The 27,039-nt window shown below is 41.4% G+C and overlaps 1 protein-coding gene and 1 long non-coding RNA gene across 6 annotated transcripts in view; one reads left to right on the top strand and one right to left on the bottom strand.

Annotated features, from left to right (window-relative positions):
• Syt7 (Synaptotagmin 7) overlaps positions 1–27,039 on the bottom strand; it is a 212,340-nt gene that overhangs the window by 141,325 nt on the left and 43,976 nt on the right. The window lies entirely within an intron of this gene.
• LOC124217481 (uncharacterized) lies at positions 7,391–27,022 on the top strand. Its single transcript, XR_006882832.1, has 2 exons — positions 7,391–7,549; positions 25,060–27,022. It is a non-coding gene; the product is annotated as an uncharacterized lncRNA (long non-coding RNA).

Below are 27,039 nucleotides of genomic sequence, written 5' to 3'. Positions count from 1 at the left end.
GAGGCGTCAAAAAGGGAAGGAATTCGTTATCTATAATTGAAATACCAGAATACCTTTCCGTGCGTGATACTCGATATAAACTTGCATTAGAGAATGGACTTCGAAATGCTTCTTGACGTTAATGTACGTCATGTATGTAGTAGGTAGATATCTACAAATAAATTGACAACGGTCACAACGAATGAAAATTCGATTATATGCGGAAACGCCAGAGCGCCAAAGGGCTATTTCCGCAATTCAAGTTTCCCTGCGCCTCCGTCTCCTTTCGGCAATCATTGCCCACAATTCCAACGGTTCGACATCCTGCCACCCTTCCAAAATGATTCAGACATCGGCCCGCTTCCGTCTGTTCTAAGTATTTCCCCCCTCTGTTCTTCCGCTTTCCTGCCATATTGACACACTTAATACGAGACGCGACGAACGCGAATTGCCTGCATAAATTGAGCAAATTTTTGCGCGAGGCGAACCTTAGGCGAGAAATATATTGTAAAACTCAAAATGGTTGAAAGGTGTGAAAAGCCTCGGGTGGAGAAAAGTGATAGAAATAAAGTAGCAAAACAAAGGTGATAAAGAAGGGAGAAAAATAAGTATACATATATTTACAGTATGGCACAACGCTCGAACGGTCGATGAATTTTTTATCTCGTGAGAGAATCGTCGTGCAGGGAAAAACAGAAAGGAAATATCTTACGTAAAAACGGAGGTAGGAATTATGTGAAAAAGGGAAGACATTCTTGCGCACTGTAATACTGTATAATAAAACTAGGGTGAATAATTCAGAAGCAGCAGCGTAGCTTCCGTGCAAAAACCCTCCAGGACCACATCAAACGTCATCATTTCGCCCCGTGGTGGATTTTTCAAACAAACCGTGTTAAAATAGCTAAAAAATCCCTCGGCGAGAGATGATTCGAAATTCTGATCATTATTATCTCCCTCTAGTTATTCCAGGGCGAGTACTAGAGGCGAAAAATTTCAAGTGCCAGGTCGTGCATGTAGCCTCGTACACGCGCGCTCTGCTCGCTCCTCTGTAATAAGAGGAGATGGGACTACGCATACTTGGTGACGACAAAATGTTTCCCCTTGTCAGAGTGACTCTAAATGAAGCTCAACGAACGCGCGAGTAGAAAACCCTGTTTGAGGGTGAGTTCGGGTCCGGGTAGTTTAACCCGTGGTAGTCGAGAGGGTCGATCTCATCCGCGTCGAGGAGAAAGCTGTCGCGAAACGTAGGTAGCCTCGGAAATTACAACTAGTTAACGACTCTGAAAATTCTGGGTATACAGAATCCTCCCCGAGTCGAGGATTCGAAATTTACTCCGCTTTTGTACTACTTTATCATGACGTAATTGATTAAAGCCTGATTCACGCTGTAGTTTTCGCTTCGATTATCCTGCTCGGTATCCTGGACAGATGTATCCTTATCGGGGCTTGGTGTTCTTTGTTTCTTTTTATCTCGCCACGTCATGTGTCGGAATTAGAGAAACGAACGACTTTGAAACATCGCAACTGCAATGTCACGAAGAATTGAAAAAACAATCGACGTCGGTTCTGATAAAGTTCAGTCAAAGTCCGGGCGTAAAAAAGTTTCAGCTTATACTTTTGGATATACCCGTGTGTAGTAGCTGGCTTCGGAGAAATTTTTATTTTCGTAGCTTCTTCTGCTCCGAACTTTCGTACATGGTTGTGATAATGTAACGAAAGTCGAAAGGAACTGTTATCCTACTTTTATTACACTTCCGCGAGAAGTTATTACATGTTTATCTTGTAGGTGCTTCTGGAAATATAGTAGGTAGCTAACTTCCTAGCTGTTTCTGGAATTCAACAGATCGATCACGCTTATCAATAGCACTCGATTCATTAGGTTGTTGTTTGCCAATGCTATACAAACAATTTTCACCAAGCTCGATTGCATATTAGATGACGGTTTGAATTATTCCTAAAACTGTCCGTTGCGCCGGGCATAGCGTCATGTTTCTACAAGCACGTAAATACAACATTCATGAAGCCGGTAGAGTGGTAATAACTTCACAAAATCGATCAAGTCGAATGGGAGCTAAGGATAAGGATGAAAACAAGTTAAATTTTTCAACGGTATTACGAATTTATTTTAATCGCGTCGCGCGCGTGTGCTCGCAACCTTTTACACAAATCGCTTTTTACTTCTTGCTGGGTGCCTAATAATTACACTCTCCTAAATTAGAGGCACAGGGAATTCGTTAATTTAATTTATTCTTTCCATTCACACAATTACAGCCCGTTATTATGGTCTTTGTATATTATTATATCTGTAATTCACAGCGAAATTATTCTGCAGAAAAAAGGCTAACCCATGAACTTTGCCCATCAAAGACAATCAACTGATCGTGTATCAGCTCTGCCGCTGCGGCATAGCGGCATTGTCCATGATACTGACCGTGCATTCGATCGATTTTCTACAGCTGGACTCTCGTTCCGTAACGCGGAACCAATTAATTACTCTCGAAAATAATTGCGCTGCGGATTTTACAGCCGGGCAGCCGTCCAATCGCCGGCATTATTTTCGCGACTTTTGAATAATCGCACTCGAGCAAATTGGCATTTATAAACATGGCCGATTCGTGTCTGCAGTAGATTAGGCATCGAAATATCTTGGCTGCTGGGACTCGACTCGTTGGCAGTATCCAGACGGTCGTTTGTCAAGCTTGCAGTTAAAGTCAGATTTTTCCACAGAACGCGATTTTAATCGATCATCGGCTAAATTCGTCCTGCGGGCTGTCTCAAGTTTCGTCTATATTGCAAACCTCGTACGATTACACTCGTGTCTAAGTGAGAGAGCCGAATAATTATTCAGGTTAATTGCTACTATAATTATCATAGCGCAGCATCCTTGTCGCTAAATAATTGCGGTGTAATGCGGATGCTTGTTAATCCCCGGATCCCCGCGTTCCTTACGCTACGTGTAGGTACACTTCGTTTCCTTAATCGCGTTAGATCGTTGTTTGGTTTTGTCACGATTAATTTGCCTGCTTGGTACTTCGACGTTCAGTTCATGGACAATTCTTATCGTTGACTTATGTACCTGTGCTATTATGTAAGCTTGAGCCGGAATTCCTTAGACAGAAAAAGTTAATAGAGGATAAAATGTAAACATCACCGCAACACAGCCGATGAGTTTTAATTATTATATTTGTAATTCCGGTAAGCCTAAGGTGTTGGTGTTTGTTTAAAAGTATATATTTAGAATTTATTTTTTTAAAAGATATTCCAAGTACTGCGTAAAGCTCGTGTTGAAGTATTCAAACGTCGAGCCGTCACGGCCCCCGCATCTTATAAAAAAACCACTTCCCACCTTAGGTCTCAACTTTGAACCTGACGTGAAGAGGGGGAATATATGTACACGGTACATCTTTCTTGAGGATTTCGAGCCCTGCTCAGCATCGCCGGGGGATGCATTGATACTACAGTGTCTTTATCGTATTATACACACGTACAAGATAAGGAAACAAGGTAAGTCAGTTACGAAGTTAGTTCTGAAACTCATATACCCATATTCTTGGTGTAGGTACGTGTCTTGCGTAAATTGAAATGCGACTATACAGCATAGAACATGAATAATACAGACGGGACGAACTGGTGAAGTCGAGGTATGCACAATTCATTACCATACATTGTGCAACTTGTAACAAAATACATTCTTTAGTGCCTTAATAAGGCATGGGTGGTGGCGTGCTCGAGTGTATCGATCTGTTCCCACGACTGCAGCAACTTCGCGTGTATGTGAAAGAGAGAGGGAGAGAGAGAGAGAGTGTAAAGCAATCTTAGCATACATCTATGTATACCTCGTAAAAGCTCCATGCGACAAACGCGTTGGGGTTCTTCTCGAAAACTTCGGCTCGATTAACCGACGCGCAGCGAGAATCGATTGTCGAGTCGGAAAGCTAATAACAACTGTCAATATTTGACGAGTCTGGCGAATGATTAACGGACAATCAATGTTGGCGAAACAGAGGCGAGAGGTTCAAATGATCGTAAAGCGAAATATTCCGCAATGACGAATAGCTGGCGACAGCGGTGAGGGTGAAAAATCCACGTAGACCAATTCCAAGGAAACTTACCCGCCGCCGTAACGAGACTCCGGGGAATTCGTCGAAGTTTAACGGGTTTCACCAGCCGCGGCCAAGGACTATAATGGGGCATAAAAATGGACGTAAAAAAAATTAATCAAAATACTACGAGAGGCACACGACTGCGACGGCCCTCTTACGATTATATGCGATTTCATGCGAGGGTTGCGGATAGAAGTTGATCCTCGTAAATTTAGGATTCGGTTATTTTTGCAACGCTCTTGCCAAGTCTACGGGAATCGCATAAGGTTTTCTTTTTCCATCCCGAGCTTTCGATGATAACAATGTAACATCGCGCTCGTGCGAACCATGCCTTAATGTCTCGTTTGACACAAAAATTGTCGACCTTACGTTTTTCGTTATTATTTCCAGGAGAGATATATACATGTGATATAGGTGACACAATTTTTATAGAATTTAATCAGCCCTCATGAAGATTGAAGAGACTGCTCGCCCGCGTTGTTAATTAAATCCACAATGCGTAATGATTATTGTGAAGTTTACGCGTTAAACGGCAAATATTTAACGGTATACCCAAAAATTAAAGATCGTGGTTGATTTTCAATTTAAACAAAGCATTTCTGATGTCCGCACAATCTCAATTATGGTCCAAGCTCACTTTCGATATTTCGCCACGGCTTTATACCAGGGCACACATATGTGTATGTAAGATGAGAATATGAGATAAATTCTGAATATTGATTGTCGATTTGCGACCACGACGTTGATCGATATCAGTGCACTCGATTTTTGACGCGTGACTCCAGCATGAATAATTGATCCGAATGATTAAGGTGAAAATGTAGCAACAACCGAGTTCGAAGCGAAGAGAGTACAAGGTAGGTACAAAAGCCTGTCTCCATTGTGCCGGAAGAAGCCGAGGCGTGTTCCGATTGTCCTTGAGAAACAAAGGACTTTACGTATATAATTAAACGGGAAAAATCGTCCTCTTCCCACGAGATATGCGTGCTGCGGGTTGCTATCCATTGTTCGTTGACAAAGCTTCGCGATATAGCCGCTGAAACCGTCTCTTAACAAACATTGCGCAAACAACGAAGACGCCTGCAGTAAACGCGAGCCTCGATAACGCGGTGTCGAAAGAAGATCACTTGAGGATGAATGAGACCCACAGTCCGAATCAAAAGATAGGAAAAATTATGAAGAAACATTTGAAAAATTTTCGATAATATGATATGCGTGAATGATGGTGAACGCGAATGAAATAAAGTACATATTGTGTAATGAAAGTAATTCTGAACAAATTCGAATAATGTAAGTTAAGATATGAATAATTTAAGAAAAAAGTTTTATAATTAAGCAGCAAAGGAGACGGTTAAATTCTGATGTTTTTGATATGATTCTAATGCTTCAGGCTCGTTTCAATCACTGACCAGACCGTCATGAATTTCGTGAAAATCTTACATCACAGTACAGGTATAAACTTATAACGCACAATTAATGCAACTATCGATAAACATCTTTTGTTCCGTACTTGCACAATCCACTCCGACGATATTTGTTTGTAAAAAAATTTGTTCCAGTCAATCTCGAGAGGTCACTATGTCAAACAAAATACACCGGAAACATGAAACTCGGATAAAAACAACCGAGGTTTAATCGTTTTAAACATAGAAGGGATGTTATTTCAGTCGTGTTCACCATCGTCAGCCCAAATAACATTACCGTAGGTATTTTTCAACGTTTTTTCTCTCTCCCTAACTCTTGATTTGTACTGTGGGCCTCATTTATCCTTAACATACTCGCGTAACCTGATACGCAACATACCAGGATTATACGTATGGAGTGCTAGCAGCCGTATTCCCAGCTCCGCAAACAACTCGAATCCCGATAAAATAGCCACTAATGGTTATCCGATAGACGAATGAAGCCCGATACTCTCGTACTTTGCCTCGCGAATCTGTAAAACTTACAGATCCCATTCTCTCCGTGGACTCATCGCTCATTGTAGACGCAGCCCCGATCTCACATACGCGAACTGCAATTTTTGTTACCCCCCTTACTTTGCGCAACACTCGAGTAGTCTGTAATAACCATCATTCAAATTCCTGTCAGATGCAGATTTCGATCGGTTTAATTTAAAAAACATCCGAATGACAGACGGTAAAAGTTTGACGGATTACTGCAACTTTTATAATGTTCCCAAGAAAGCGCACACGATGATTTCAGGGTTGTTGAGAATGAAATCTGTAGTAAAAAACTTCCACGCGACTATCGCCTGTGATAATCCCGCGTGCGGCCATTTTGTCTAATATTCTAGAGAGCTTTCACGATTTACATTATGTCTTCACGCAACGTATTCAACCGCAGGCAAATATCGGAACCGGTAGCCACTCGCGGTTTGTAAAGCCGAAAAGTATAATCGAGAATAATATTGTAGAGCTGAGCAGCCAGCGGCGCCGCGATTGCTAAATAATAATTATAATCCGTCTCGCTTCAAGTCTTCCACCTTAACTTTAGCGGACTATTGTGGAAACGGGTAAAATAGCTCGTAGCTCAATTCTGCCTTATATATTTCATTTCCGCTTCCTGCAGTTCACTTCGTAATTACCCACTTGTGCTTTCACGTTATACGCTATCTCGTACTTTTTATCTCTTATGCCTTAATTGCAAATGGAGTTGTTTGTTCCCTGGGGATCCTAGGAGTTTACTGTGCCCTCAGAAATTCATAAATTTCCTTAATTTTTTCTCAGCTTGTGGTTGTTCCTACAGGTGCATGTGGAGTTTCGCTGTTCGCGTTGCGGCACGTAATAGATTATTCATCCATACCCGAGCCATCCATCACAAGCTTCCACCACAATATATAAACTAATTTCTCCAACGCTCAAAACACGCTGTCAGCTCGCATGTATTTGTGAAAAGTAATGATCATTAGAAGACGTTAAGAGCGATGCTATCTCGAGAAAAATCCATAACACATTCGTTTACCAAATTAAAGACGAGGGTTTTATTAATAAATTTTCCTCTCCTTACCCTGCACAGACCTTCAAATTTCCGTTCGATAACTCGTTCATTATTTATATAACCGCGTCCCGGGTTAATTCCCAAGGTAGGGGCAATTACCGATCCTAAAATCGTCAAATATGCGGAGCGGCGTTCGCGTGTGTGTATAAATTTAATACCTAGAATCCTCTTTCGCGCTCTCCACGCAGGCCATTACATATGCACACGTACGTAGACGTGCGGGTGGGGGGAAATTTCTGGCTCCCTTTGTTGGCCGGAATTAGCTAACCCGGTCTCGAGGCCCGCATATTTTCACTGCAAAAACACCTCGCAAGTAGGCCGGTCTCCTTTAATATGGCATACGTATAATCACTACTGCTGAATATTTCAAAGGGACCCGCAGGGCTGACCCCATCCGTACCTCAACTACTGACGATGAGCGTCGTGCGTCGGACCATCCGCTTATTTCCACTACTTGGCTTCAGGTGGTGAGTTTAGGAAATGACTTTTCTTCTTCAGATTTTGATCGTTCTCGCATACGTAAAGACGGAATTCCGGATTAATGCTTTCTGGCTTTTAAAACCAAACGGATGTTACTTTTACGAGTATTTCTTTCAAAACTGCTGAAATATCGGAATTCACATTTGATGAACATTTCACCTTCAAGGTACTCTTGAAAAACGAGGCAAGCATTTCGAATGTCTCTTTTTTCATTGCGTGTGTGAGTTTCTTCGCATATAAACTGACGTCGAACAGCATCGTATTGGCTTTTCCTGCTTTTCATATCCTTTCATAATTTCCGGAGTATTATTGTTGTTCCCATCGAAATATAAATTGATCCTATAAATGTATAATGAAAATATATCGGCTCGACCGCTGATGGATTTTTATTTATAAATGAATCGTATTCATTCCGGCGCGGGCGTTCCGGAAGCCGAATGTATAAAATGAGACGGCAACATAGATCGGAAAATTGCAAACACCCGCAGACGTCTTTGCTTTGTAAAAAATGCAAACCCGTATCTTGGACAATAAATACAGCAGAATTTGTGTGTGTGTGTGTACTTGGCCTACAAACAATCGAGGATTCTTTCAATTGCAGTGCCGACTGTGCATATTTAAAATTTATGAAAAATTATGACAGGTAGTATTTCGAGCAAGGTAATTATACTTGTTTACCCCTGGCTCGAATTTTCGAGAGAAAAACGAAGGTAAAAAATACAACGAAGTTTCGCAACGACTGTTTCAGCTTGGTGGGAAAAAATTCCGTTATAACTTTGTTATCGTAGCATTTTCTCCCTCTCTTTTTCCTGCACCTCTTACACCTCTGGAGTAACTCGAGCGGAATAACTGTGAAACTGGTGTCTTGAACTCGCTCCACCCACACCGAAAGATTAGCATTAATTTATGTAAAATTTGTATGCAGAAATGTTGCCTTGTTGGTTACCATGACGTGAGAGCTTTCGGGGCCATTTGAATTTTTGGTTGAGTAAAACTTCAACACATCGATCATGTAAAGCGATTTAAGAGTACGCGTAAAACACAACCGTGCAATGAATATTGGCTCGTAGCTCCGTCCTTGGAGCATCTTTGACTACATATTTTAAGCCCCAAGTCTGCCACCGAAATGTGAAAGCAGAACGCAGTTTAGTTTCCAGGGAATACCGTTCAATATTTATTGATTTGCTAAATATTCAACCGTTTATTGTGTTGTGAGTCGTTGCTCCTTGTGCCGGGTTGTCAACCAAGGCATAAAAGTTGTTTGATATTCACTGTTCGCATTGGCCGTATTAATTTTTAATCCGATTCAACATGGAATTAACCCGAATCAGTGAACTCTACATATTCCCACGAAGCTTTTCTCTCCGATAGCTGCGAGTCCCTGCAAAGCCCAGCTGACAATGCTAACTGCGCTCGAATGCACGGGTAATTGCAATCGCATATTTCTATGCGGAAAGTTTATCACGTAACTGGAAAATTGCGCAATTTGTTTGAACTTGATGATTCTTGAAATAATCATGATTGCGTGAATATATGTGCATTATCTGGACTATACTTTACTCTTCTCGCTATCGACACGAGTTGAAAATCGATTTTTCATCATGTAATTCTCGTGCAGTTGTGTTACGCGTTAAACTGGATGATATTCGTGGATTGAAGCCGACGCAGAGACACTTGAAACCCACTTACGGAACACGAGCCATGTAACGAACATATTTGGAAAATGCTCGAAGCTTTCCCACTTATAGAGGATCTTAATTTTTGTCATCGAGAAGCCTGAAGGTGATGGAGATCCTTTCTAATGAAACTTGATTCCCCAATTGACGTTAGAAATGTTTGTCGATTTTTTCACCGTCTTTTTCACCTCTCGTTTTCTTCTAATAGAATCGAGGAAAAAGAAATTGCAAAAATAAAACACGCACATGCCGCAAGTGGGAATAAAACCTGACAACTGTTCAAAAGTCATACGCCTCGGGAGAAAAATTTCACAGTTCGTCTTGGCGAGTCACATGTATTCAGATTAACATACGTTTTTACAAGAAAGTTTTACGATAATGGAGAAAGTTAATAGAGATGAATGTATCAAACTCGAACACTATAGAAAAATTTGTAAGCATGAGAACCTTGCCTTGACGAACTGTGAAACTTTTTTCGCGAGAATGAGAGAGAGTTAATAACAACTTTCTTGTAAAAACGTATGTCAGTCTAAATACATGTAACTGTAAAGTCATCAAACTTTTTAGTAGAACCAGTAAATTTTTTCCGCCCCTTAATTATGTTCGCCATTCGTGGCATGTTGCTTCACCGTTAACTCAAAACTTCGTCTATCTTTTGCAAGAACGTACGCGTTGTCTGATGAGATCACACATCTCGGTTACGTAGAAAAAAAACTCTCCAGACAAAAGCTTCAAAAATATGAAACCCTCGTCACGTCACGCATAGCGATCCTGCCACGTTGCTTCGCGAAGATCACCGCTCGCAAGATTTCGACATCAACTCAAGCCGAAGATCTGTCTGAACTTTCAACGGATGATGTGGGAGGGAAAAATGCGGCCAAAGATTTGGACAATTTTCGAATTTCTGGAAGCAATTACCTCTATGCCATAACGCGTGCGAGACGAAACTGTAAAGGGCCTCGTACTCATTTTCATTGCAGGCAGGATAACCGTGAAGCTCTTGGAACGAAATCGACACCTAATTATTGAATCTCAGTAGCCGCAAACTATCCGACTAACCGAGTAGCAGGAGGATTCTAATCTATAGTCAAAGTGTTACGAGTCTCAGTAGGTATATGAAAATTTCATTAAGAAATTATCCGAGCGAGTCGAGCAAATTAAGGAGTTGACGTAATTTTCGTTCCCTCTGTGGAGCTGCCGGAGTCTTGAAATTGAGCTGGCATTTATTCAAGATTCGCCCTCAACGGCAGTTTTAATTTGCTACTATACCTACGCCGATTCGCACGGGTTCGTCGAGTTGATAAACTTGAGACCCTTGCTTCGTGACGACTGCTGGGAAAACCGTAGCAATTCACCATTGTTTGTTCAGGAGCTGGGCTTGAATTTGTTCAGACTTATTTTTTTCTCCCTTTCAACTTCCACGAAATGTTGGGTAACAACTAATGAGACACTCCGAATACGACCCTCCCATCTTATCAAGGTATTGAGATTTCGTGTTGTTTCGAAAAAAATGAAAGCCCAGCTGGCTTGAAGGTTTCTTTTCGTATAAAATTTTCATCCATTCAATGTCCTGCGATTTGTATGTTTGGAATGAATTTTAGCATCGCAGAGCTTCTTCTTTACATTCCTTTGAAGCCAGGATTGAAGTAAAAATTTTGTTTCCCTTACTGGGCTAAGTTATCAGTCTCACCGTTAAAAACGTAAGAAATACGAATGCAAACAACAACAGATATGTCAACGTCCTTAATTCCCATTCTTCAAGCCCAGCTATACACAGTTGCGGCAAAAATACCCTTCCAAACTTTGAATTGGAGTCGAAGGCCCGGAAAGTCGGCAGAGCAAGTTGTACCCAACATGAAATTTCTCGTTCCAGTTTCCGAATATAATTCTTTATCACGATATCAAGAAGTCCTGATAATTCTGAGAAGTGGAAACGGGGGGATCGCGTGTTATTTGCCTGCAAATCGCGATTCCCGGTCCCGTGGGGGAGCGGTGAGAAGAAAACCGGTGAAAGAGGAAATAAAAATTCTTCTTGGAGAAAAAATTGGAACGTGCCTGACGACGGGCGTCGTCTTTTCGCGTCAAATAATGATCTGGTTGGTTCAAAAAAGCCTCTCTTTCTCAACACAAGGCCGTTAAACGGAGCCGTTAAGCTGCTTACGCGCCGCATGGTTTGCCGGAAGGTTAGCACCCGGCGAAATCCACACGTCGAGTTATGAGAAGAGTTTACAACGACAAGGCAGAGCCGTAAAAAGGAGAGTCAGAGGCATACAAAGGGTCGGCAAAAGCTGTGCCTTATGCCGTATGAGCGAGGGTAAAATTGCGACGGTTATGGGTGCAAGCACTTCGGATCGTAAAGGACAGCTGCGAGAGTAAGGAAAATGAAAGGAACGAAACGAATGTCGAAAGAACCAGAGGCGCGAGGCAGAACAACGTCGGAAACCGATTGCATTGACAAAGGTACAAAGACGTTTCCCTTCACTGCAATTACGTCGCAATATAATTTCGTCGAGAAACATTTTCGCAATCTTAATGAGAACAGAGGTGAGTATAATTGCAAGTTACAGGAACCTACGTCGATCTAGCGTGAAACTAGAATTCGGAAAAGGGGAAGAAAGAAAACAGTTCGTCGAGACTTCATTCGCGATGATTAATGGATAAACGCTTTGTATCTGCTGAAAAGGGGATTGATCGACTCGCTGTATACATACGACTGTTTCATCGCACCAATTACCTGAGTTTTAAGTCGTCTGAGCGTCGAGAATGATAAGTTCCGCGGTTTGATTACTCCAATCGCCTTTTGTGATCACGGTGCAGAACCAAATTTCCCCAACGCCGAAACAACTGCCATATTTATCAGGGCAAACGGCGAGTTCACCTTTGACGAATCGTAAAATCATTGAAACGGTGTTTCGCGCGGCAACGATACGTACGCTCATTATAAAGTACACGGTCCGAAGCCCCGCCGATTCTCTGTCGGACGGTGGAAACGTATTTCAGATTTTTTACAGCCACAATATCACAGGGAAACTGGCAGCCACCACCCGCGGAAAACGCAACGGCTAGCTTAACCCCATTCATAACGCAGTCCTCGACCCTTTTTTATCGCCAAAAGCCGATCTCTTCCGTTCGCTTCCCTCCCACCTTTCCCATCAGTTTTCACATCAGTCCGTACGACAAAGGGACGTCGACTCGTACAAGGAGCGATGCGGAACGTGACCGGTGTCCAAACCACCGAATATTTCGAGAAACGTGACGCGGGGTGGCAATTAGCTGATGAAATTCGTGCCCTATATCCCAGGCCATCTACCCACCTATAATTCAACACTACCCCCGAAGGCTGCATTGATAGACAGAGGCAGCCGTTAGCCTGCAGACGGCCACTTCCGGCGCTGCGGTTGCCCCGGTAGAATGAGCTGGTTCAACCAGTTTACCAAGTTCTGCGGTAGTTAATGCCAACTATTATCTAGAGCCGAGCCCCCGGCTCTGCAGAGCCTGGAGCGAGTTGCGAATTTACCAATTGCATCTATTCAATCGTGCGAGTTCGCGATAAGAGAAGTTTGCGAGTATCGATTCGTTGTGGCTGCAACTCCCGACCGGAAACTGCCGATTATTGCCACGACCGCGGCTCTTTACTACACCTGCAGCGAATTCTATGGCCTGCTCGAATTACCGGCGAAGAGTGATGTATTGTTTCGGCTATGATATCGCTGCTTCCTTCGATCGAAAATTCTTCTAGCCCCGCCCAAAATATAGGTATAATAAATCCCCATTCGAGGAGGAAAAATGCGAAGAGGATGTATTTTCTTCCCGTCGTATAAACACAGCTCCTCCCCCGCATGGATAGAATTGCAGGTGGAATTTGAGCGCGGATGGCACAGAGTCACCGTGCTTTATTAAAGCCGTTAATTCCATCGTTCGACATACTGCACTACTAGTTTGGTCCCATCTGGTCCACGGTTCAACCGCAACGTTTGAAACCGCTGTGAATAATGGCTGAATGTTCCTTGAACTTGACCGAAGGACGGAGCTTCCGGGGAGGGAGAACTTTCCTGGTCAATACCGCGCCACGCGAATTGCGTGATATTTTGCTACGAAATTTAACCACAAAGTTATCGTTTTCCATGACGCAAAAATTTTAAAAAATTTGTGTTATATATTTAAATGTAAAAACTTTGCCGCTGCAGGTTTAATTTTCTTGGATCATCGTTTATTTTATTGGTAAAAATAAAGATTTCCTTATACTTCAAGATACTCAATGACAAAACCATCGACTGATGAATGATTATAGGTTAAAATGGGTGAATTCATATTACCCCGTTGAAAAGTTATATTTACATCTCCGAGAAATCATTTCACCTGACTTATATTGGATCAATCTGCGCGTTCTGATCCTCAAAAATTGCACGTGCATACCTATATTATAATACGATTGATTTGACCAGTCAAATTTAATTCAATAAACCCGAATATCACTTTTTCAGCTCTGAATTTCTAATCCATAATATGTGTAATAAATTTTCAACCTGGACATCCTGATCCCCCAATTGCGGAAATCGGCACTCCGATCGGATTCGCTATCGCTGCTAAATGAATTTATCGCGAGTTGAAATTCGCGAACCTTTCTTCAGAGCCGGGAGATAAACTTGCTCGAAACTTTTGGGATCGGGATTCCGCTGGGTAGCGAAGTCTCGTCAATTGGTTTTCAGGGGCTGCAGGGTGGCGAAGAAGGCGACGTCCAGTCGTGTGACCGGGTGACCCTCTTGAATACAAAGAAGCGCCGGCCCCGCCTCGTCCGAGTCCCGAACTCAAGGAAGGGGGTAAGAAAAGGGGTGAAATACCGATCCGTCGCTTCGACGGGCAGCTCACAAATGGCGAAGAGAAAAAGCTTCGCGATGCTAAAAATATTATCCGGAGAAATTGGAGTAAATTACCTGCGAGCATGGGGGAGCAAAACGGCGTCGGAAAAAATGCTTGGCCGTTATGCCGCACTCCAACCGATTGCCCTCGCCTCCTTGTGCAGTAATCACGGTCATTCCACACAGCATATAAGACGAAATTGTACGGCGTGTATTGTCGTTCGTCGAGTCATTATTCGGGGGGAAACCTTCCAGTTCTCGTTCAAAGTCGCGATTTTCATGGTCATATTGCACGTCAGATCAGCTTTATACCTACAATGCATGGTATATCTTCGGCGAAGCGTTGCTCATTCTCTAGCTCCGGAGTATCGAACTGTTTGTGTTTACGCTAGACGGGCATTGTGTTATCAAACTGGCACAAAGATCTCATTCTTCTCAAGCTCTTTTTTATCTCAATCCGACTCCACGTAGACGAGATGAGCTCGCGATTCGACGTCGCTATTTTCGACAAGTCCAATCCGTTCAAATTCAACGGGTGAGTCTCGAACGAAAACTTGACAATGGCAATTGGCCAGCAGCCAGATACGTATTTATAGAAAATACGTGCAAGTAACAGTCATTCAATGTAACCTTGGTATCCTGGGGCACCGAACTGGTAATCACCCAGCATTGACGCCTTATCAAACTGGCATACGGTTAAACTGTCAGGTACGAAACGAACGGGGAATTTGCGATCGAATCACCTGCCGCAGTGCATCATGCCGATAATCATGAGATTCGTTTTGTTTGGGTGCCAAACGTGGCTGAAATGCGAAAATTCGGATTGACATTTGGGTTCGTTTAGTTGCATGTAAGTATAAGTATAATTGCAGGCCGAGGATAACTATTTCGTAAATTGTATTCTATATTGTCGATACAATTTAAAGTACTAATATTACCAAAGCTTTTCCCTTGCCTGCACCGGTGACTCGGCTTAATAATTCCTATGGCTCCATCGAATTATTGACTGGCTAAACTTTGACTCTCGTTAAAATATTCAATACCAGAGGCGCACTCAAATTAGTTCGGCTCTGGCGTCGGGATCTGGGTCACGTTCAGGAAAAGCTTTCAAACTGTCTCGTCGGGTTAGCGCGAGAGTTGCAAAAGTCACGGTGAAAATGGGCGACGACGTGGCGGCGAAGAAACCCTGTTCGAGTAACAGATGCAAACAAGATCTTGCTGTTTAAATATACCCATTGAACCCCATTCAACTTTTCGCGAGAGAGCCTACGAGGAGATTCGCGGGGAAACTCGTTCTACCGTAAATATCGATGATGTTGGATCAATGTCGAGGGCCGGAATGTCAACGGTGTAACGTCGAGCTTGGAATCTCAACGCCTACTTGAGCTTGATCTGATCTTGAAGTACAATTTTATAGACTAACACAATGACGGGAACCATGCACACACAACTTTTCCGATATCGATGATACTCGGTTAATGTGCAATCTTAACCAACCTCAAGATTACTCTTCAACTTCAAAGGAATATCTTTGTATCCAACAGACGCTTGACGTTTCTCATTCGTTGTGGCAAAGATTCTGTTTGTCAAAAAATGAGGACTCGTTATCTTTCAACGCTTCGATTCCTTCTACTCTGAACAATTCGTGTAAACAATTTTTATTGTTTCAGCTGCTTTATTCCCAAGTCGAAACGTTCGGCCTGCTACGATTCCTTATAATTCCCAAAGTCTTTACCTATCGCTCTTAAACACAATAATTAGCGAGGTGTTACTGATTAAAATTCTACACCCGGTTCTAGAAGCTCGGGGTGAAAAGGAGATTAATTTCGCTCGAATAAACGAGCTTCGAAAGCATTTTAGATCCGTTAAATATACACGTGTAATTAAATTTGCCTCGTTCTATTTATCGGTTACACATGAGCATGGTATGATAAGATAAATGAATGTGAAGCAAGGAATATAGGAACAAATAAAAAAAACTGTAGGTGGATCGCGGACTCTGTGAAAAAAATTTTCCCCAAACATTGGCGCGCGTGAGGTTCAACATGTGTGAGCGCATTCATTGATCGGGAAAATACCGCGTAGCTTTGTAAGAAGCGATGCGTGTACTAGGAAAGATACAAAACGTCCCAGCCTTATTCAATGATGAGTGTTGGCAAAGATTAATCTATGCTGCCACTTCCCCAAGTAGCGATGCTTTTTCACGGTGCGCGAGAAACGCGTGTAGCATGCGGTACGATATTCAAACTGTGAGAAGCGTCTAGTGCCAGGAAACAAGTTTGGAGGATATATCGGCATCTCTTACGAAAAGTAGCATGTTTCAAATTTCTTACGAAAACTAGCATGTTTCGGCTATCCCCGAAAACTGTCATGTTTTGATTAGTGCAATAAGGATTTTCTGAAGATTTGTGCGGTATTGTGTAATCGAAATGCCTTTAATACGTCATTTGTATATTTTACAGTACAGAGTCAAAGAATGATAAAACGTTGCAAAACAGAAATATTATTCGTTTCAGTGCGATGAACATATTAGTTTTCACGGTGAAATCCGAATCATGCTAGTTTTCGCGGTAAAAATCAGAACATGGTAGTTTTCGTAAGAGGCATCGATATATAACATATATTTATATAGGTACCTACGTAAGTCAAGTGATCGTGAAAAATATGTGGGTCAGGGTTGGCTTTCGAGATCGTCTGAATTTCGATCAGGAAAATCTCGGTGCAGCCGCTCTCTTTTATATATTATACCTTATATGCACACATACACACATACATAGAGAAAGAGAGAGAGAGAGAGAGAGAGAACAGATATATATAGAGGTGACCCGTGAATCTTCGCTGTTCCGATCAAATTTTCCCCGCTTTTCCAATCCGACACAGCCAGTAGCTACGACGATATTTCTACTTCGATTTTACCCGCGGCTTTGTCCGCCCATCGAACGTCATTAACGCAACGGAATCTGCATGGCAGGGCGAGTTTGGAAGATTACAAAAGGCGCGTTGAGTTCTGATTGTTGTCCGTAAAAAATTGTCCGTAAAGTGGTTGGAAAAAAGAGCATTCGACACTCGCGTCCTTTGGGATGATCGCCGCATTTCATCTCCCTTGACCTCCTATCTATTTCTGTGGGGAATGGCGATCCCGCGATTCGATTATATCTCACGTAAGGATTGATATGTTCGGAATGAAACGACGAGACCAGGAAATTGCGTCTCTCATTCAATTGCCCGAAGGGCTTTAAACCGAGCTCTTAGAAATCCGTTTATACCTTCACCAGCGCCCCTTCCATTTTTTTGCCAAACTCACCCACAATATTGTCCCATGTACACTAATACTGTCATGAACAAGGAAAGTTGATTCATCAACTGTTAGGTATATTCGGCAGTCGATACCTCCGTCGGTTTGTAAAATATGCTGCGGGTATAGAAGTTCCTGGTGTTCTCTACGAAAGTTGTATCGTTAACGACACGCAACGTCCTATGAGACTAATAAATTATTCACAGTACACACGAGGTAGATAAACAGAAGAATAAAATTTGAACGAAACAGGGAAAATTGACTGGTCTGTGAGCATGATTCGTAGAATTTCTTGCTGTTCCCTTTGTTTTAAAGAATCTTAGAGAGTATCTCTTGGATAAATAGATTATCATTTTCGCTTTTGACTTATGGATGACTCGACCGAATTTTTTCGAAATCCAACAATTTTAAGAATATAAGTTGTAAAGCACGTTATCGACTTAAATCAAAATTCTAAGAATCGATTTATTCGGTTTCGAGATAACGTCAAGATCACGGGAACTCTAACCTTTTTAATTTTGGGGTGATTATCATGTCATGAATACACCGAATCGGAAAGTTAAAAAATTGGGGAACCTGATCGGCATTCGACGGATGGAATAAATAATGAGCAATTAAAGTGATGAATAAAATAAAACTCACGTGAGCCTGTCATGCTGCAAATGCTGACAGTCTGGAGATTTTTAGTCACACAATGAAAAGAAGGCGAGTCATGCTGAAAGGGAGCAAATATACGACGATAACACCGACGCCGTTGCAGCTTTGAATTATTCGCCGACCCACGAACGAATCAGAATTTCATTTTTTGCCCTTGGTAAGAAAATAGCGAATACACCAAGTCACGTCTCATTAAGAGTATGATTAAAGTACCAAAAGCGAGTCATTTTCATGACTTGGCATTATTTCTCATTGTTAGCTTCACCGAATAATACATTTTACAACTCCGACAGCGTGAATTTTAAGTCTCGTCTTATAATATATTTATACGTGCATATCACGGATAAGAAATCAGGCACGTCCCTCTCGTTATTTATTGGCGACTTCGAAGTCAGATAATTTTAGATCACGTGCGAACATTTATTACGGTGAAAATGGCGCGATAAGAATTTTCACGAAAACTAATAAATATTTTCTCGGAGATTAATTTCATTCTCTGGCACGACTGTTGTATTGTTTCGAACAATGATTATGGGTTAAAAGATGAACGTGACAAAATAATTAGATTCATCTGTTTAGCTGGAACATTTCACTGTGACGTTTTTAGTTATTCATTTTTTTTTTCCTTTGATCAATTTCGAAAACACATTTTCATATGCTCAGTAAAAGTTTTATCAATAAATAACATCCCTTTACGGAATGCTCGTCTTTTTTCTCTTTTTCATTATTTTTCTTTTACCATCGAAGTTCCGGGGTATGAAATTGCCGTCGGGATAGTAAACGACAGATAAAGCCAACCCCTGAAGGCATGTCGAATACGCGGACAAATCCATACTCGAAAATACTTTTCCCCTAACCGTCAGGCTCGATATATCATACCTATGTATACATATGAGGCGTTCCACCTCAAACCGACCTACGTCTGAGCCTCACCATCAGCCTTTTTTCCATTTTTATGCATGGCGTAAAGCGTACAAAAAAAAAAGAAATGACCTTTTACCGAGTTCCAGTTTTTTTGGACCACACGTTTGATTCTTCACTGCTCCCGAAAACACGAAAACTCAATTTTCAAATGAATAGCCCCAATCATTTTTTTCGCTTTTCATGTATTTGTAGGTTCTAGACCAAAAGCCCCAAAATTAAAAAAAATTAAGTACAATATTAATTTTTATATTTTAAAGCTATACATTATTCGATGTTTCTCGCCTCTGGACTAGTAATTTGTTTCGCCTGCAGCTTCTAAACCAAAAAATTGGGTTTCCGTGTTTTTGGGAGCAGTTAACATCAAATCCGTGGATCAAAAAATCTACAACTCGGTGAAAGATGTTTCTTGGTACACTCTATGCCTTACTTAAAGGTGAAAAAAATCTCCGATCGTGAGGGTCAGACGTAAGTCGGTTTGTTATGCAAAGCCTCATATGTGTATATGTGTACAGTATGTGCGCACTTTGACTAAAGATCACATTACTCCATTTTCGCAAAAGTTTCGCAAACTGAGCAATATTTCATAAATTTCTAGCCCTTCTCCTCCTGGAAACTAAAACCCATGTTGAGATTGTGAATATCAAATATCGTGAACGCCAAATGTTCCAAAGTGAATGAGTTTCTTGAACCCAATGGATGAGTGTGAAAAAAATTCAAGAGTAATAAAATTCATAAGAAATGACAATCGTGTCATCAGATAAACTCTGGGAAATGTTTGACAAACAGATTTAATTCCTAAACTCATCAATCGGTGTCGAATTGCTAATTCGATATGCAAATTTCATCGCGTCACAACCCCTTCCATTTAACGCTCAACCGGATTTGTGAGCAAGATTTTTTCAACTGCAACGATCAAATAAATCGGTTGCAAAATTGTCGACCACTAATTACGCGAACCACAATACACGGCAAACTAAACGTGAGTATACGCGCTACCCTGGTTAAATAGGTTACTGCGGGACGGATAGAAGGCGGAATAGCCGGAAGCTCTGAAAGCCCCGCGAGGCAAAATTGGCGAATTAAGCTGATCGGATTCGGCGAAAGAGGACAGCTGGAATAGAGCCGTGGATACAGAACGAACCTTGACAAATCCGGACTGTGACGCTGGCCGATAACCGAAGGGTAACTGCACAAGAAACTCGCATCCTTGTTTCAGCGCGCACGTGATCATGCATCAATTTCATCTTGCGAAGGTCAAGCGGCCTCAAGTAGACCGGCTAATACGTGGAATATTTAAACCGATAAACAACCCGCAAGGCCCTTGGCCGAGCCAGTTTTCTATTAATAATATTTCCTTAGCGGACCGCGTTTTTCTGCATGATTAGCTGCACCCTCGATGATCGTTCATTCGTGTATATTAAGCCCGCACGTCCATGTGATCGTTTGCCCTTTTCTCCGAGGGATGGCTGACTCGATTTGCGGCGTTGCCCGCCGTTATTATGCGAGCATATTAGGGTCATCCTTAAAGGTCATTATCGAATTTTGTCCCACTCACCGGGTGAAGTATCTCGAAGAGAACAACAAAGAATGCAGACGAAATCTCACACCGATCTCAATTCTTCATCTTACATCTCGAGGCCTTTACATTTTCCAAGTCTCAATGAGTCTTTAGTATTTTTTGCAGTAATTACCGCCGTTGATTTTTTTTTTTTTTTTGCCCTTATTGACATGTTCGGAGGATGTATCAATCCAAGGCACGGCATACTTCATACCCATAATTACAAATATTTGATGGAAGTTTTAGATATACAGAAAGAGAAAAAAAATCGACCGCGAAGTGCTAAAAATCGTATACGTATTATTTAAACGGGAGAAATTCGAAGGATGTGTCGCAGAACTTAGAATTGCGATTTGGCTATATTTTTTCTCATTCATTTCGAGGTATTTCGATCCATACAACCAACAGAATTGAATAATGACTGTGTTAAGGGTTACCCCAATGCACGTGCATACTATAATTAATGTAACACCAAGTAAAGGCAAACATGAGTGATGACAAACGAGAGGCGATGAATGCCTGGCCCATTTTCCATGCGGTTTATAATATTATTACGACGCAAACCACGGAGCGTGAAAAACTCGTCTGCAGGATAATGGTTTATTTTTTCCCTCTTTTTTTTTGTGAGTTCAAACAATTTAATTGTGCTTTTATTTTTCTCTACTTTTTAAATTATGTTTGGGCCTTTCTCTTTCCATATTTTGAAGCGGGGTCATGTCTCTAGGGATTTTTCAAGGCTGTTGAGGCTGAATGTGCGCGGTCAGAAATAATATTCCTGTCCTAAAATTTCAGCTTCTCAGCCCTTCAGCTCTTGAGCCTTTCAGTCCGTGCACCACAAAAATACCTCAGCAACGTACTTATCCCGTATAATATTTCAAGGCTCAACCTTCATCAGCGGTTTTTAAGCTCATCAGGCTTTTACCTACCACATTTGTACCAGACAATGATACCTCGATTTCTCTTTCGTTTATTCATGCTTATATTTTCGCGACCAGGTGGAAAACTTGCGGGTAATGTACCCTTAACTTTGTGGATCTATTCGGTGTACAATTTGAATTGAAGAGTGTCAAACCAAAAAATAATTGTGATAAAATAGTAACAAAACAAAGTGGGAGAACATGTTAAATCTAGTGAAATTACTATTGTTTCCTGGCATGGAAAATACATTTGAAATCCGATAATGAATCGAAACTCAACGAGTCCGATTATAATTGACAATGCTGGAGCAATTACATTAGTAAATTACTTTTATAGTACGAAAAACATATCGCTGATCGTGTTACAGGGCAATTTATTATGCAACAATAAATTGTTATCTACAAAACTGATACTGTGTATTTTTTTCTTTTTTTTCAACACATTCTGACCGTTGCATCATTTCGCTCTGCGGTTTTTAAATGTTATTTTTCATTAGGTGGAAATTCATTAAATAAAATTCTATACATCCCATCGTTTTCAATTCATCTTTTTGAATCTTGATTTCAAAATTTGGTTCAATAGTTATTCTAACTTTTGCGCTAGCCTAGCTGTAGACCCGATGCATCTGCCGTCACCCATCAAAAGACCTCTAAAACGGGCGACAAGTCTTCTTTTGCGTATGGCTCGTTATCTATTTACCCGCTGATAACGACGTAGCACTTTGCGCGGGGATCGATATGCACATTTATCGATTACCTTAGACGAAACATTTCGTAAACGACAGTACAAGGCAAAGGCACGAGAGTGTGGTTCGGTTCCGCAATGAAATATAACGATTTCAATTACCACAGATCTTTGATTTAAAAAGTTTTTGATGACTCACACTATGAATCTCCACTAAACTTGGTTCCCATATGAATATACATATTCCAAGACTCGTAGTGATTCCTTTATCACCAAAAGTCTCGCCATAAATTATGTCGAAGTTAAGCGATATTTCGTTTAACTCGAGCATATACCAGGCGATCGCGTGTCGAAAGCTCGACACATCGCGGGTCTAGTGCAAAGAATTTTTCATTCCTTCAACAGGCGGGATTGTTGTTATTACAATAATATACGCAGCTGCGTTCAGCCTCGCGGGTAAAAATAAAAAAAAAAAACAGACAAAAAACAAACAAATCACCCCATATTTTAAAGAAGGTGAAAATTCTTCCGGATTTCGCGTGTAATCCTGCAGGCAGGCGGTGCCTCGTCTGTAACTTAAACATCCCGTTAAATTTAACCGCGGGTATATTTTTCGGTAGAAGAACCCTCGAGGAACCCGCTTATACCTCATGTCTGCAATATATTACATTTTGGGTAGGCACCTATACGCCGTTCGGGCAGGCTGGGATGCGCTCCCGATTTTTAAGAGGAGATGGCAAGTCGCATCTCGTTTCGCAAATTTGACTCGCGGCGAATGGCGCGTCACGCAATCCGAAGGTGCCGTTGCGAATATTCGATAAAATTACAGGAACGGTTGGCGAGTGTTACAAATGCAACTCTTATCGAGCGACGTGTATAGTAAGTCTTTAAGGAAGAGTGATACCAAGGTTCGTAGATGGACGACTCGGCGAAAGAAGGTCCTTCGAATGGTCGTAATTTTTGTTCCAACTTGCGCATAGTGTGCAGGTTTTACACTAGAGTCTGACAATGCAATCGCCATTTTTGTTTCTACCGAAAATTCCTCACGCGAAGACCTTCCCTCGCCCAGTCGTCTACCTACGGACCTTGAGCGATGCAAAAATCGTTCGGTAAACATGCAGCTTTTGCTTTTGAAATCGATAAACAGAACTGCGCCAGATGCACTGCACCAAAGAAAAAAGGGGGATCATAGATTGGTGAATCGTTGTAGGTATGGCAATTAAACCGTGGTGCACGTGCAAATTCTCGCACGGCATTATAACGATTACGTATTCCAGTGATGTGAGACCTTAAAATTTAACTTCAATTCCAACGGAACTCGATGCAAATGTTGGGTGCGGATCACTTGCAGCAGGTGAATAATAATTGCCTGCAGCTGCTAGATGGCGAAGCTTTTCTTCCGTCCGCACAGCATTTAACAATTCGATAATAAGAATAGTTTATACAGAGTTCACATACATTGAACATTGACATGTCTTTCACTCCTCGTATAACAATTTTTGTATACTCAAGTTGTAGAAAATTTTCCTTATCGGTGCATCGCTTGCACTCGTCCTTTTGTTCCGCAACAAAAAATTGCAATAATTTCTCCGTCGCCCGCTGGCCTCGGGGATGTTTTGGTTCAACGCACGCACACGAACAAGCTTTGCCGGTCCAATAATTACCTGGAGAAGTGACCGAGTAGATCCACGATAAGACCGCTGCAAAATAACCCGGGAACACCGTCTAACCCCGTGTTATACCGCGGGGATAATGGGCCCATGGTTTCGCCTGCAATCTATGCGAAATTGGCTGCAGCGTTATACCTTGTACCTAGGGTTTACATTTATGCGCAACGGTAAAAGTAATTCGCAAAATTGAGTAAACTCCTCAAACGTTCGTCAATAATTAGCTAATCTGGTGAAATGATTGTTGACATTTTTTTTCAATTATTTTACAAGATTCGGTGCGAAGGGTCCATGATCCGAACTTTGACCTTTTCCAATTTTGAACGCCGTTCCGCGACGTCGGCGCATGAAAAACGTGTTCCTGTTAAAAGTTTCTCTAGACTTCATGCGACAAGAGAACGTGAGAGGATTGCGAATCGTTTTTGCGCCTATTCGCAATTTTCAAAATCTTACACAAGCGGCGCGGACGGCTTTGAAATGAAAAAATGTGATTAATTCAACTCTGCTGAGAATTCGTGATATCTTTTAAAGAATTACGCGACGCGAACACGACGCTCGCATAGAAATTTTCCAGACAAGAATGTACATCACAGTATACACGCCAAACAGATCGATCAAAAGACGGCTGTGGAATTACTCGAGCATTTCATATAATTCTGCCGTTGGAACGGTAACTTGTTTAGAGGCGAAAATTAGTAAGACAAAAAAAAAAAAAAAAAAATTGCCAGCTTGCAACGGCGAATCACAACGTTTTCAAGAAAAACTGTAAAGTTAGCAGTGATATAATTCTATTGCGGGTTTAATGAACGCGATGCGGAATTGTGAGACTGCAGAAATAACAATTTCGCCACCACTGCACTTGTGCTAGTTCGCTAAGCAGTTACAGCGAATCGCTTATATACAGTTCACCTCAAGTTCCTTCATTCCGTTGGCGGTAGTTGGGGGTTTATTCTCGGCGGAGAACTATGAGGAGGGATATCCACCGACGGGGAACTTCTTTTCACCCTGAAACTATTTCACGACGTGTGCGCATCTGAGAAATTGCTATGCCAGGAATTAAACTGGGATCTAGGTACAAGGACGTTCGTGCAGCTTGCACTCGAGCTTCCGGCGGATCGCACCAAAATTCAGAGGTATCCGCGTATCGCTATGGAAGTGCAGCTTACATTTAGATTTTCTACACAGCAATTTGATAGAAGGCGTTGCAAATATTTCTGACACGAAGAAAAAATAAATCACGCCAATTTCGTTATTTCCAGTCAAGTTCCCGGCGGTGAAAAAATACTCGGGGTAAAAGGTGCCTCGGCAAAACCGATGAATCTGCAGTATCCGGAGTTTGCGATTCAGTTGGACTTAGGCAAGGGCGTGACGACACCTCGGGGACCGAGGGACGACGACGACGACGACATCCAACTCTATGGGTTCGAAAAACTTCGACACTCCTCGCCCCATCGCACCCTGGAGGGTGTTTTGTTTGTGATTAGGTCTGGAAGCCTGGAATTTCTCCAACGATGTAGAAGACAATGCCGAAACCTCCCCTCATGAAAAATTTCTCACGGATATCTCTGAAAGTTTGCCGTTTAAGGGCTTTCTCATGCTCCAAAACTCGTGGGAAGGGATAACAAAAGCTTACGGTTTTTTCCTTCTTTTCATTTTACATAACCTTTTACAATATTGCCGAACCGGAATGTATAAGAATTATCGAGGAATAAAAAAAGATGTCAAACTAGTTCAAATGAACAAAACTTCGTCGGTGAAAATTTAAATTCGGACGAATGTTGAAAAAGAATCGTAAGCTAACTGATCGATTTAAAAATTCTAACATTTAGTTTTATATGATTTCCTGTCCTTCGGTTATTCCGATTATGGAAGCGGAGGTCTGATTGTGAGCCTAGGTTTAACATGTCGTTGAAATCGAGGTTGAAATGTAGTGTGTGATGACGTGGCGAAGACGATTGATCGATTTATGATACTTCTGAAAATAATATTTCCAGAGCGCCAACTCGAATGGAAAAGTGACAGTGTTTAAAGTTGGAGTGATATACAACGCCGAATATAAATATAAGTTATAATTTTTTCTTCAATGCAGGCGGCTGACACGTAAAATGCATAGAAACAATTTGGCGCCTGGCAAAATCGAACAAAGAATGGCCGCATGGTTTGTTTCTCGCAACTATAACAAATTTTTTTCGGGAAAGAGGAGTTGTAGAACTTATTATCACCACTGTGAACCGGACATACTTATTTTACCTCTTTCACAACCTTCGCAGACAATATTGCACGGATAAAAACAAGAGCTAATTTATATATTAGGGTGTTTCAGAAAAAAATAATTTGCTATTTTCCATTACGGCACCCTCTAAAAATTTTTGTTCAGGTTGAAAGAAAGATTCTGTCGAAAGACGAGCGCTTTACGTTGCGTGGAAGATGGCACTCAGTGATTTTCCACTTATTTAAATTTTTTTTAATATAAAATATGTGAGTACAGAAGCTGCAGATTCAGGAAAACTTGTGTACGATGTCACACCCTCGATGTTATTTTGTTATCCACTAGTTATTTTTGATTTCCTTTCAATTTATCATTAAATACATTTATATTTTCTATTTTTTATTTCGAGTCTCCGCATGCATTGCATGCATACGGCTCTCTTTTTACCTTTTTACTACTGCGGGAAATTAAAACCGTAAGCTATCAATAAACTTACTGTTTGGATAATATTTTCGGGACAATCCCTACCCAAACAGACTCGTATATACAAACACAGCACGGAAAATCCTACCCGCACGTGTGGAAAAGGCGGGATAGTTCATGATAAATTCTCATGCTACACCGTACCCGAAGGGCGGGGGTAGTCTAGACAAATCAAAAGACTCAAAATTTTATCGGGACCTCCTTATTGGTCCAGCATCCCGTAAGGATACTGGGAACCAGTCAGGAAGTAGTTTAGACAACAGCACGCAAATCTTTAAGGAGAATCGTCAATTCATTTTTCAACAGGTCGTTAGAGTCAGAGTAGAGTCGTCAAATAGTCGTCATTCAGTCTTTAACAAGAAATCATTCTCTCGGTCTTACAATTAGACAATCCAATCACATCAAGCGCTGAGTAAATTCCGTGTTCTTTTACATTCATATAAACTTTTTTCTACCATTATATATAACTAAAACCATTTTGACCATCTTCATAAACCTAAATTGAATAAACGAATAGTAGTGTTTCAAAACTTATATCTCAGTTAAT

The sequence above is a fragment of the Neodiprion pinetum genome, chromosome 4 (genome assembly GCF_021155775.2).
Source record: "Neodiprion pinetum isolate iyNeoPine1 chromosome 4, iyNeoPine1.2, whole genome shotgun sequence".
NCBI classification, from domain to species: Eukaryota; Metazoa; Arthropoda; class Insecta; order Hymenoptera; family Diprionidae; genus Neodiprion; species Neodiprion pinetum.
The sequence above is the reverse complement of the archived record's forward strand: the minus strand, read 5'-3'. Positions and strand labels throughout refer to the sequence as shown.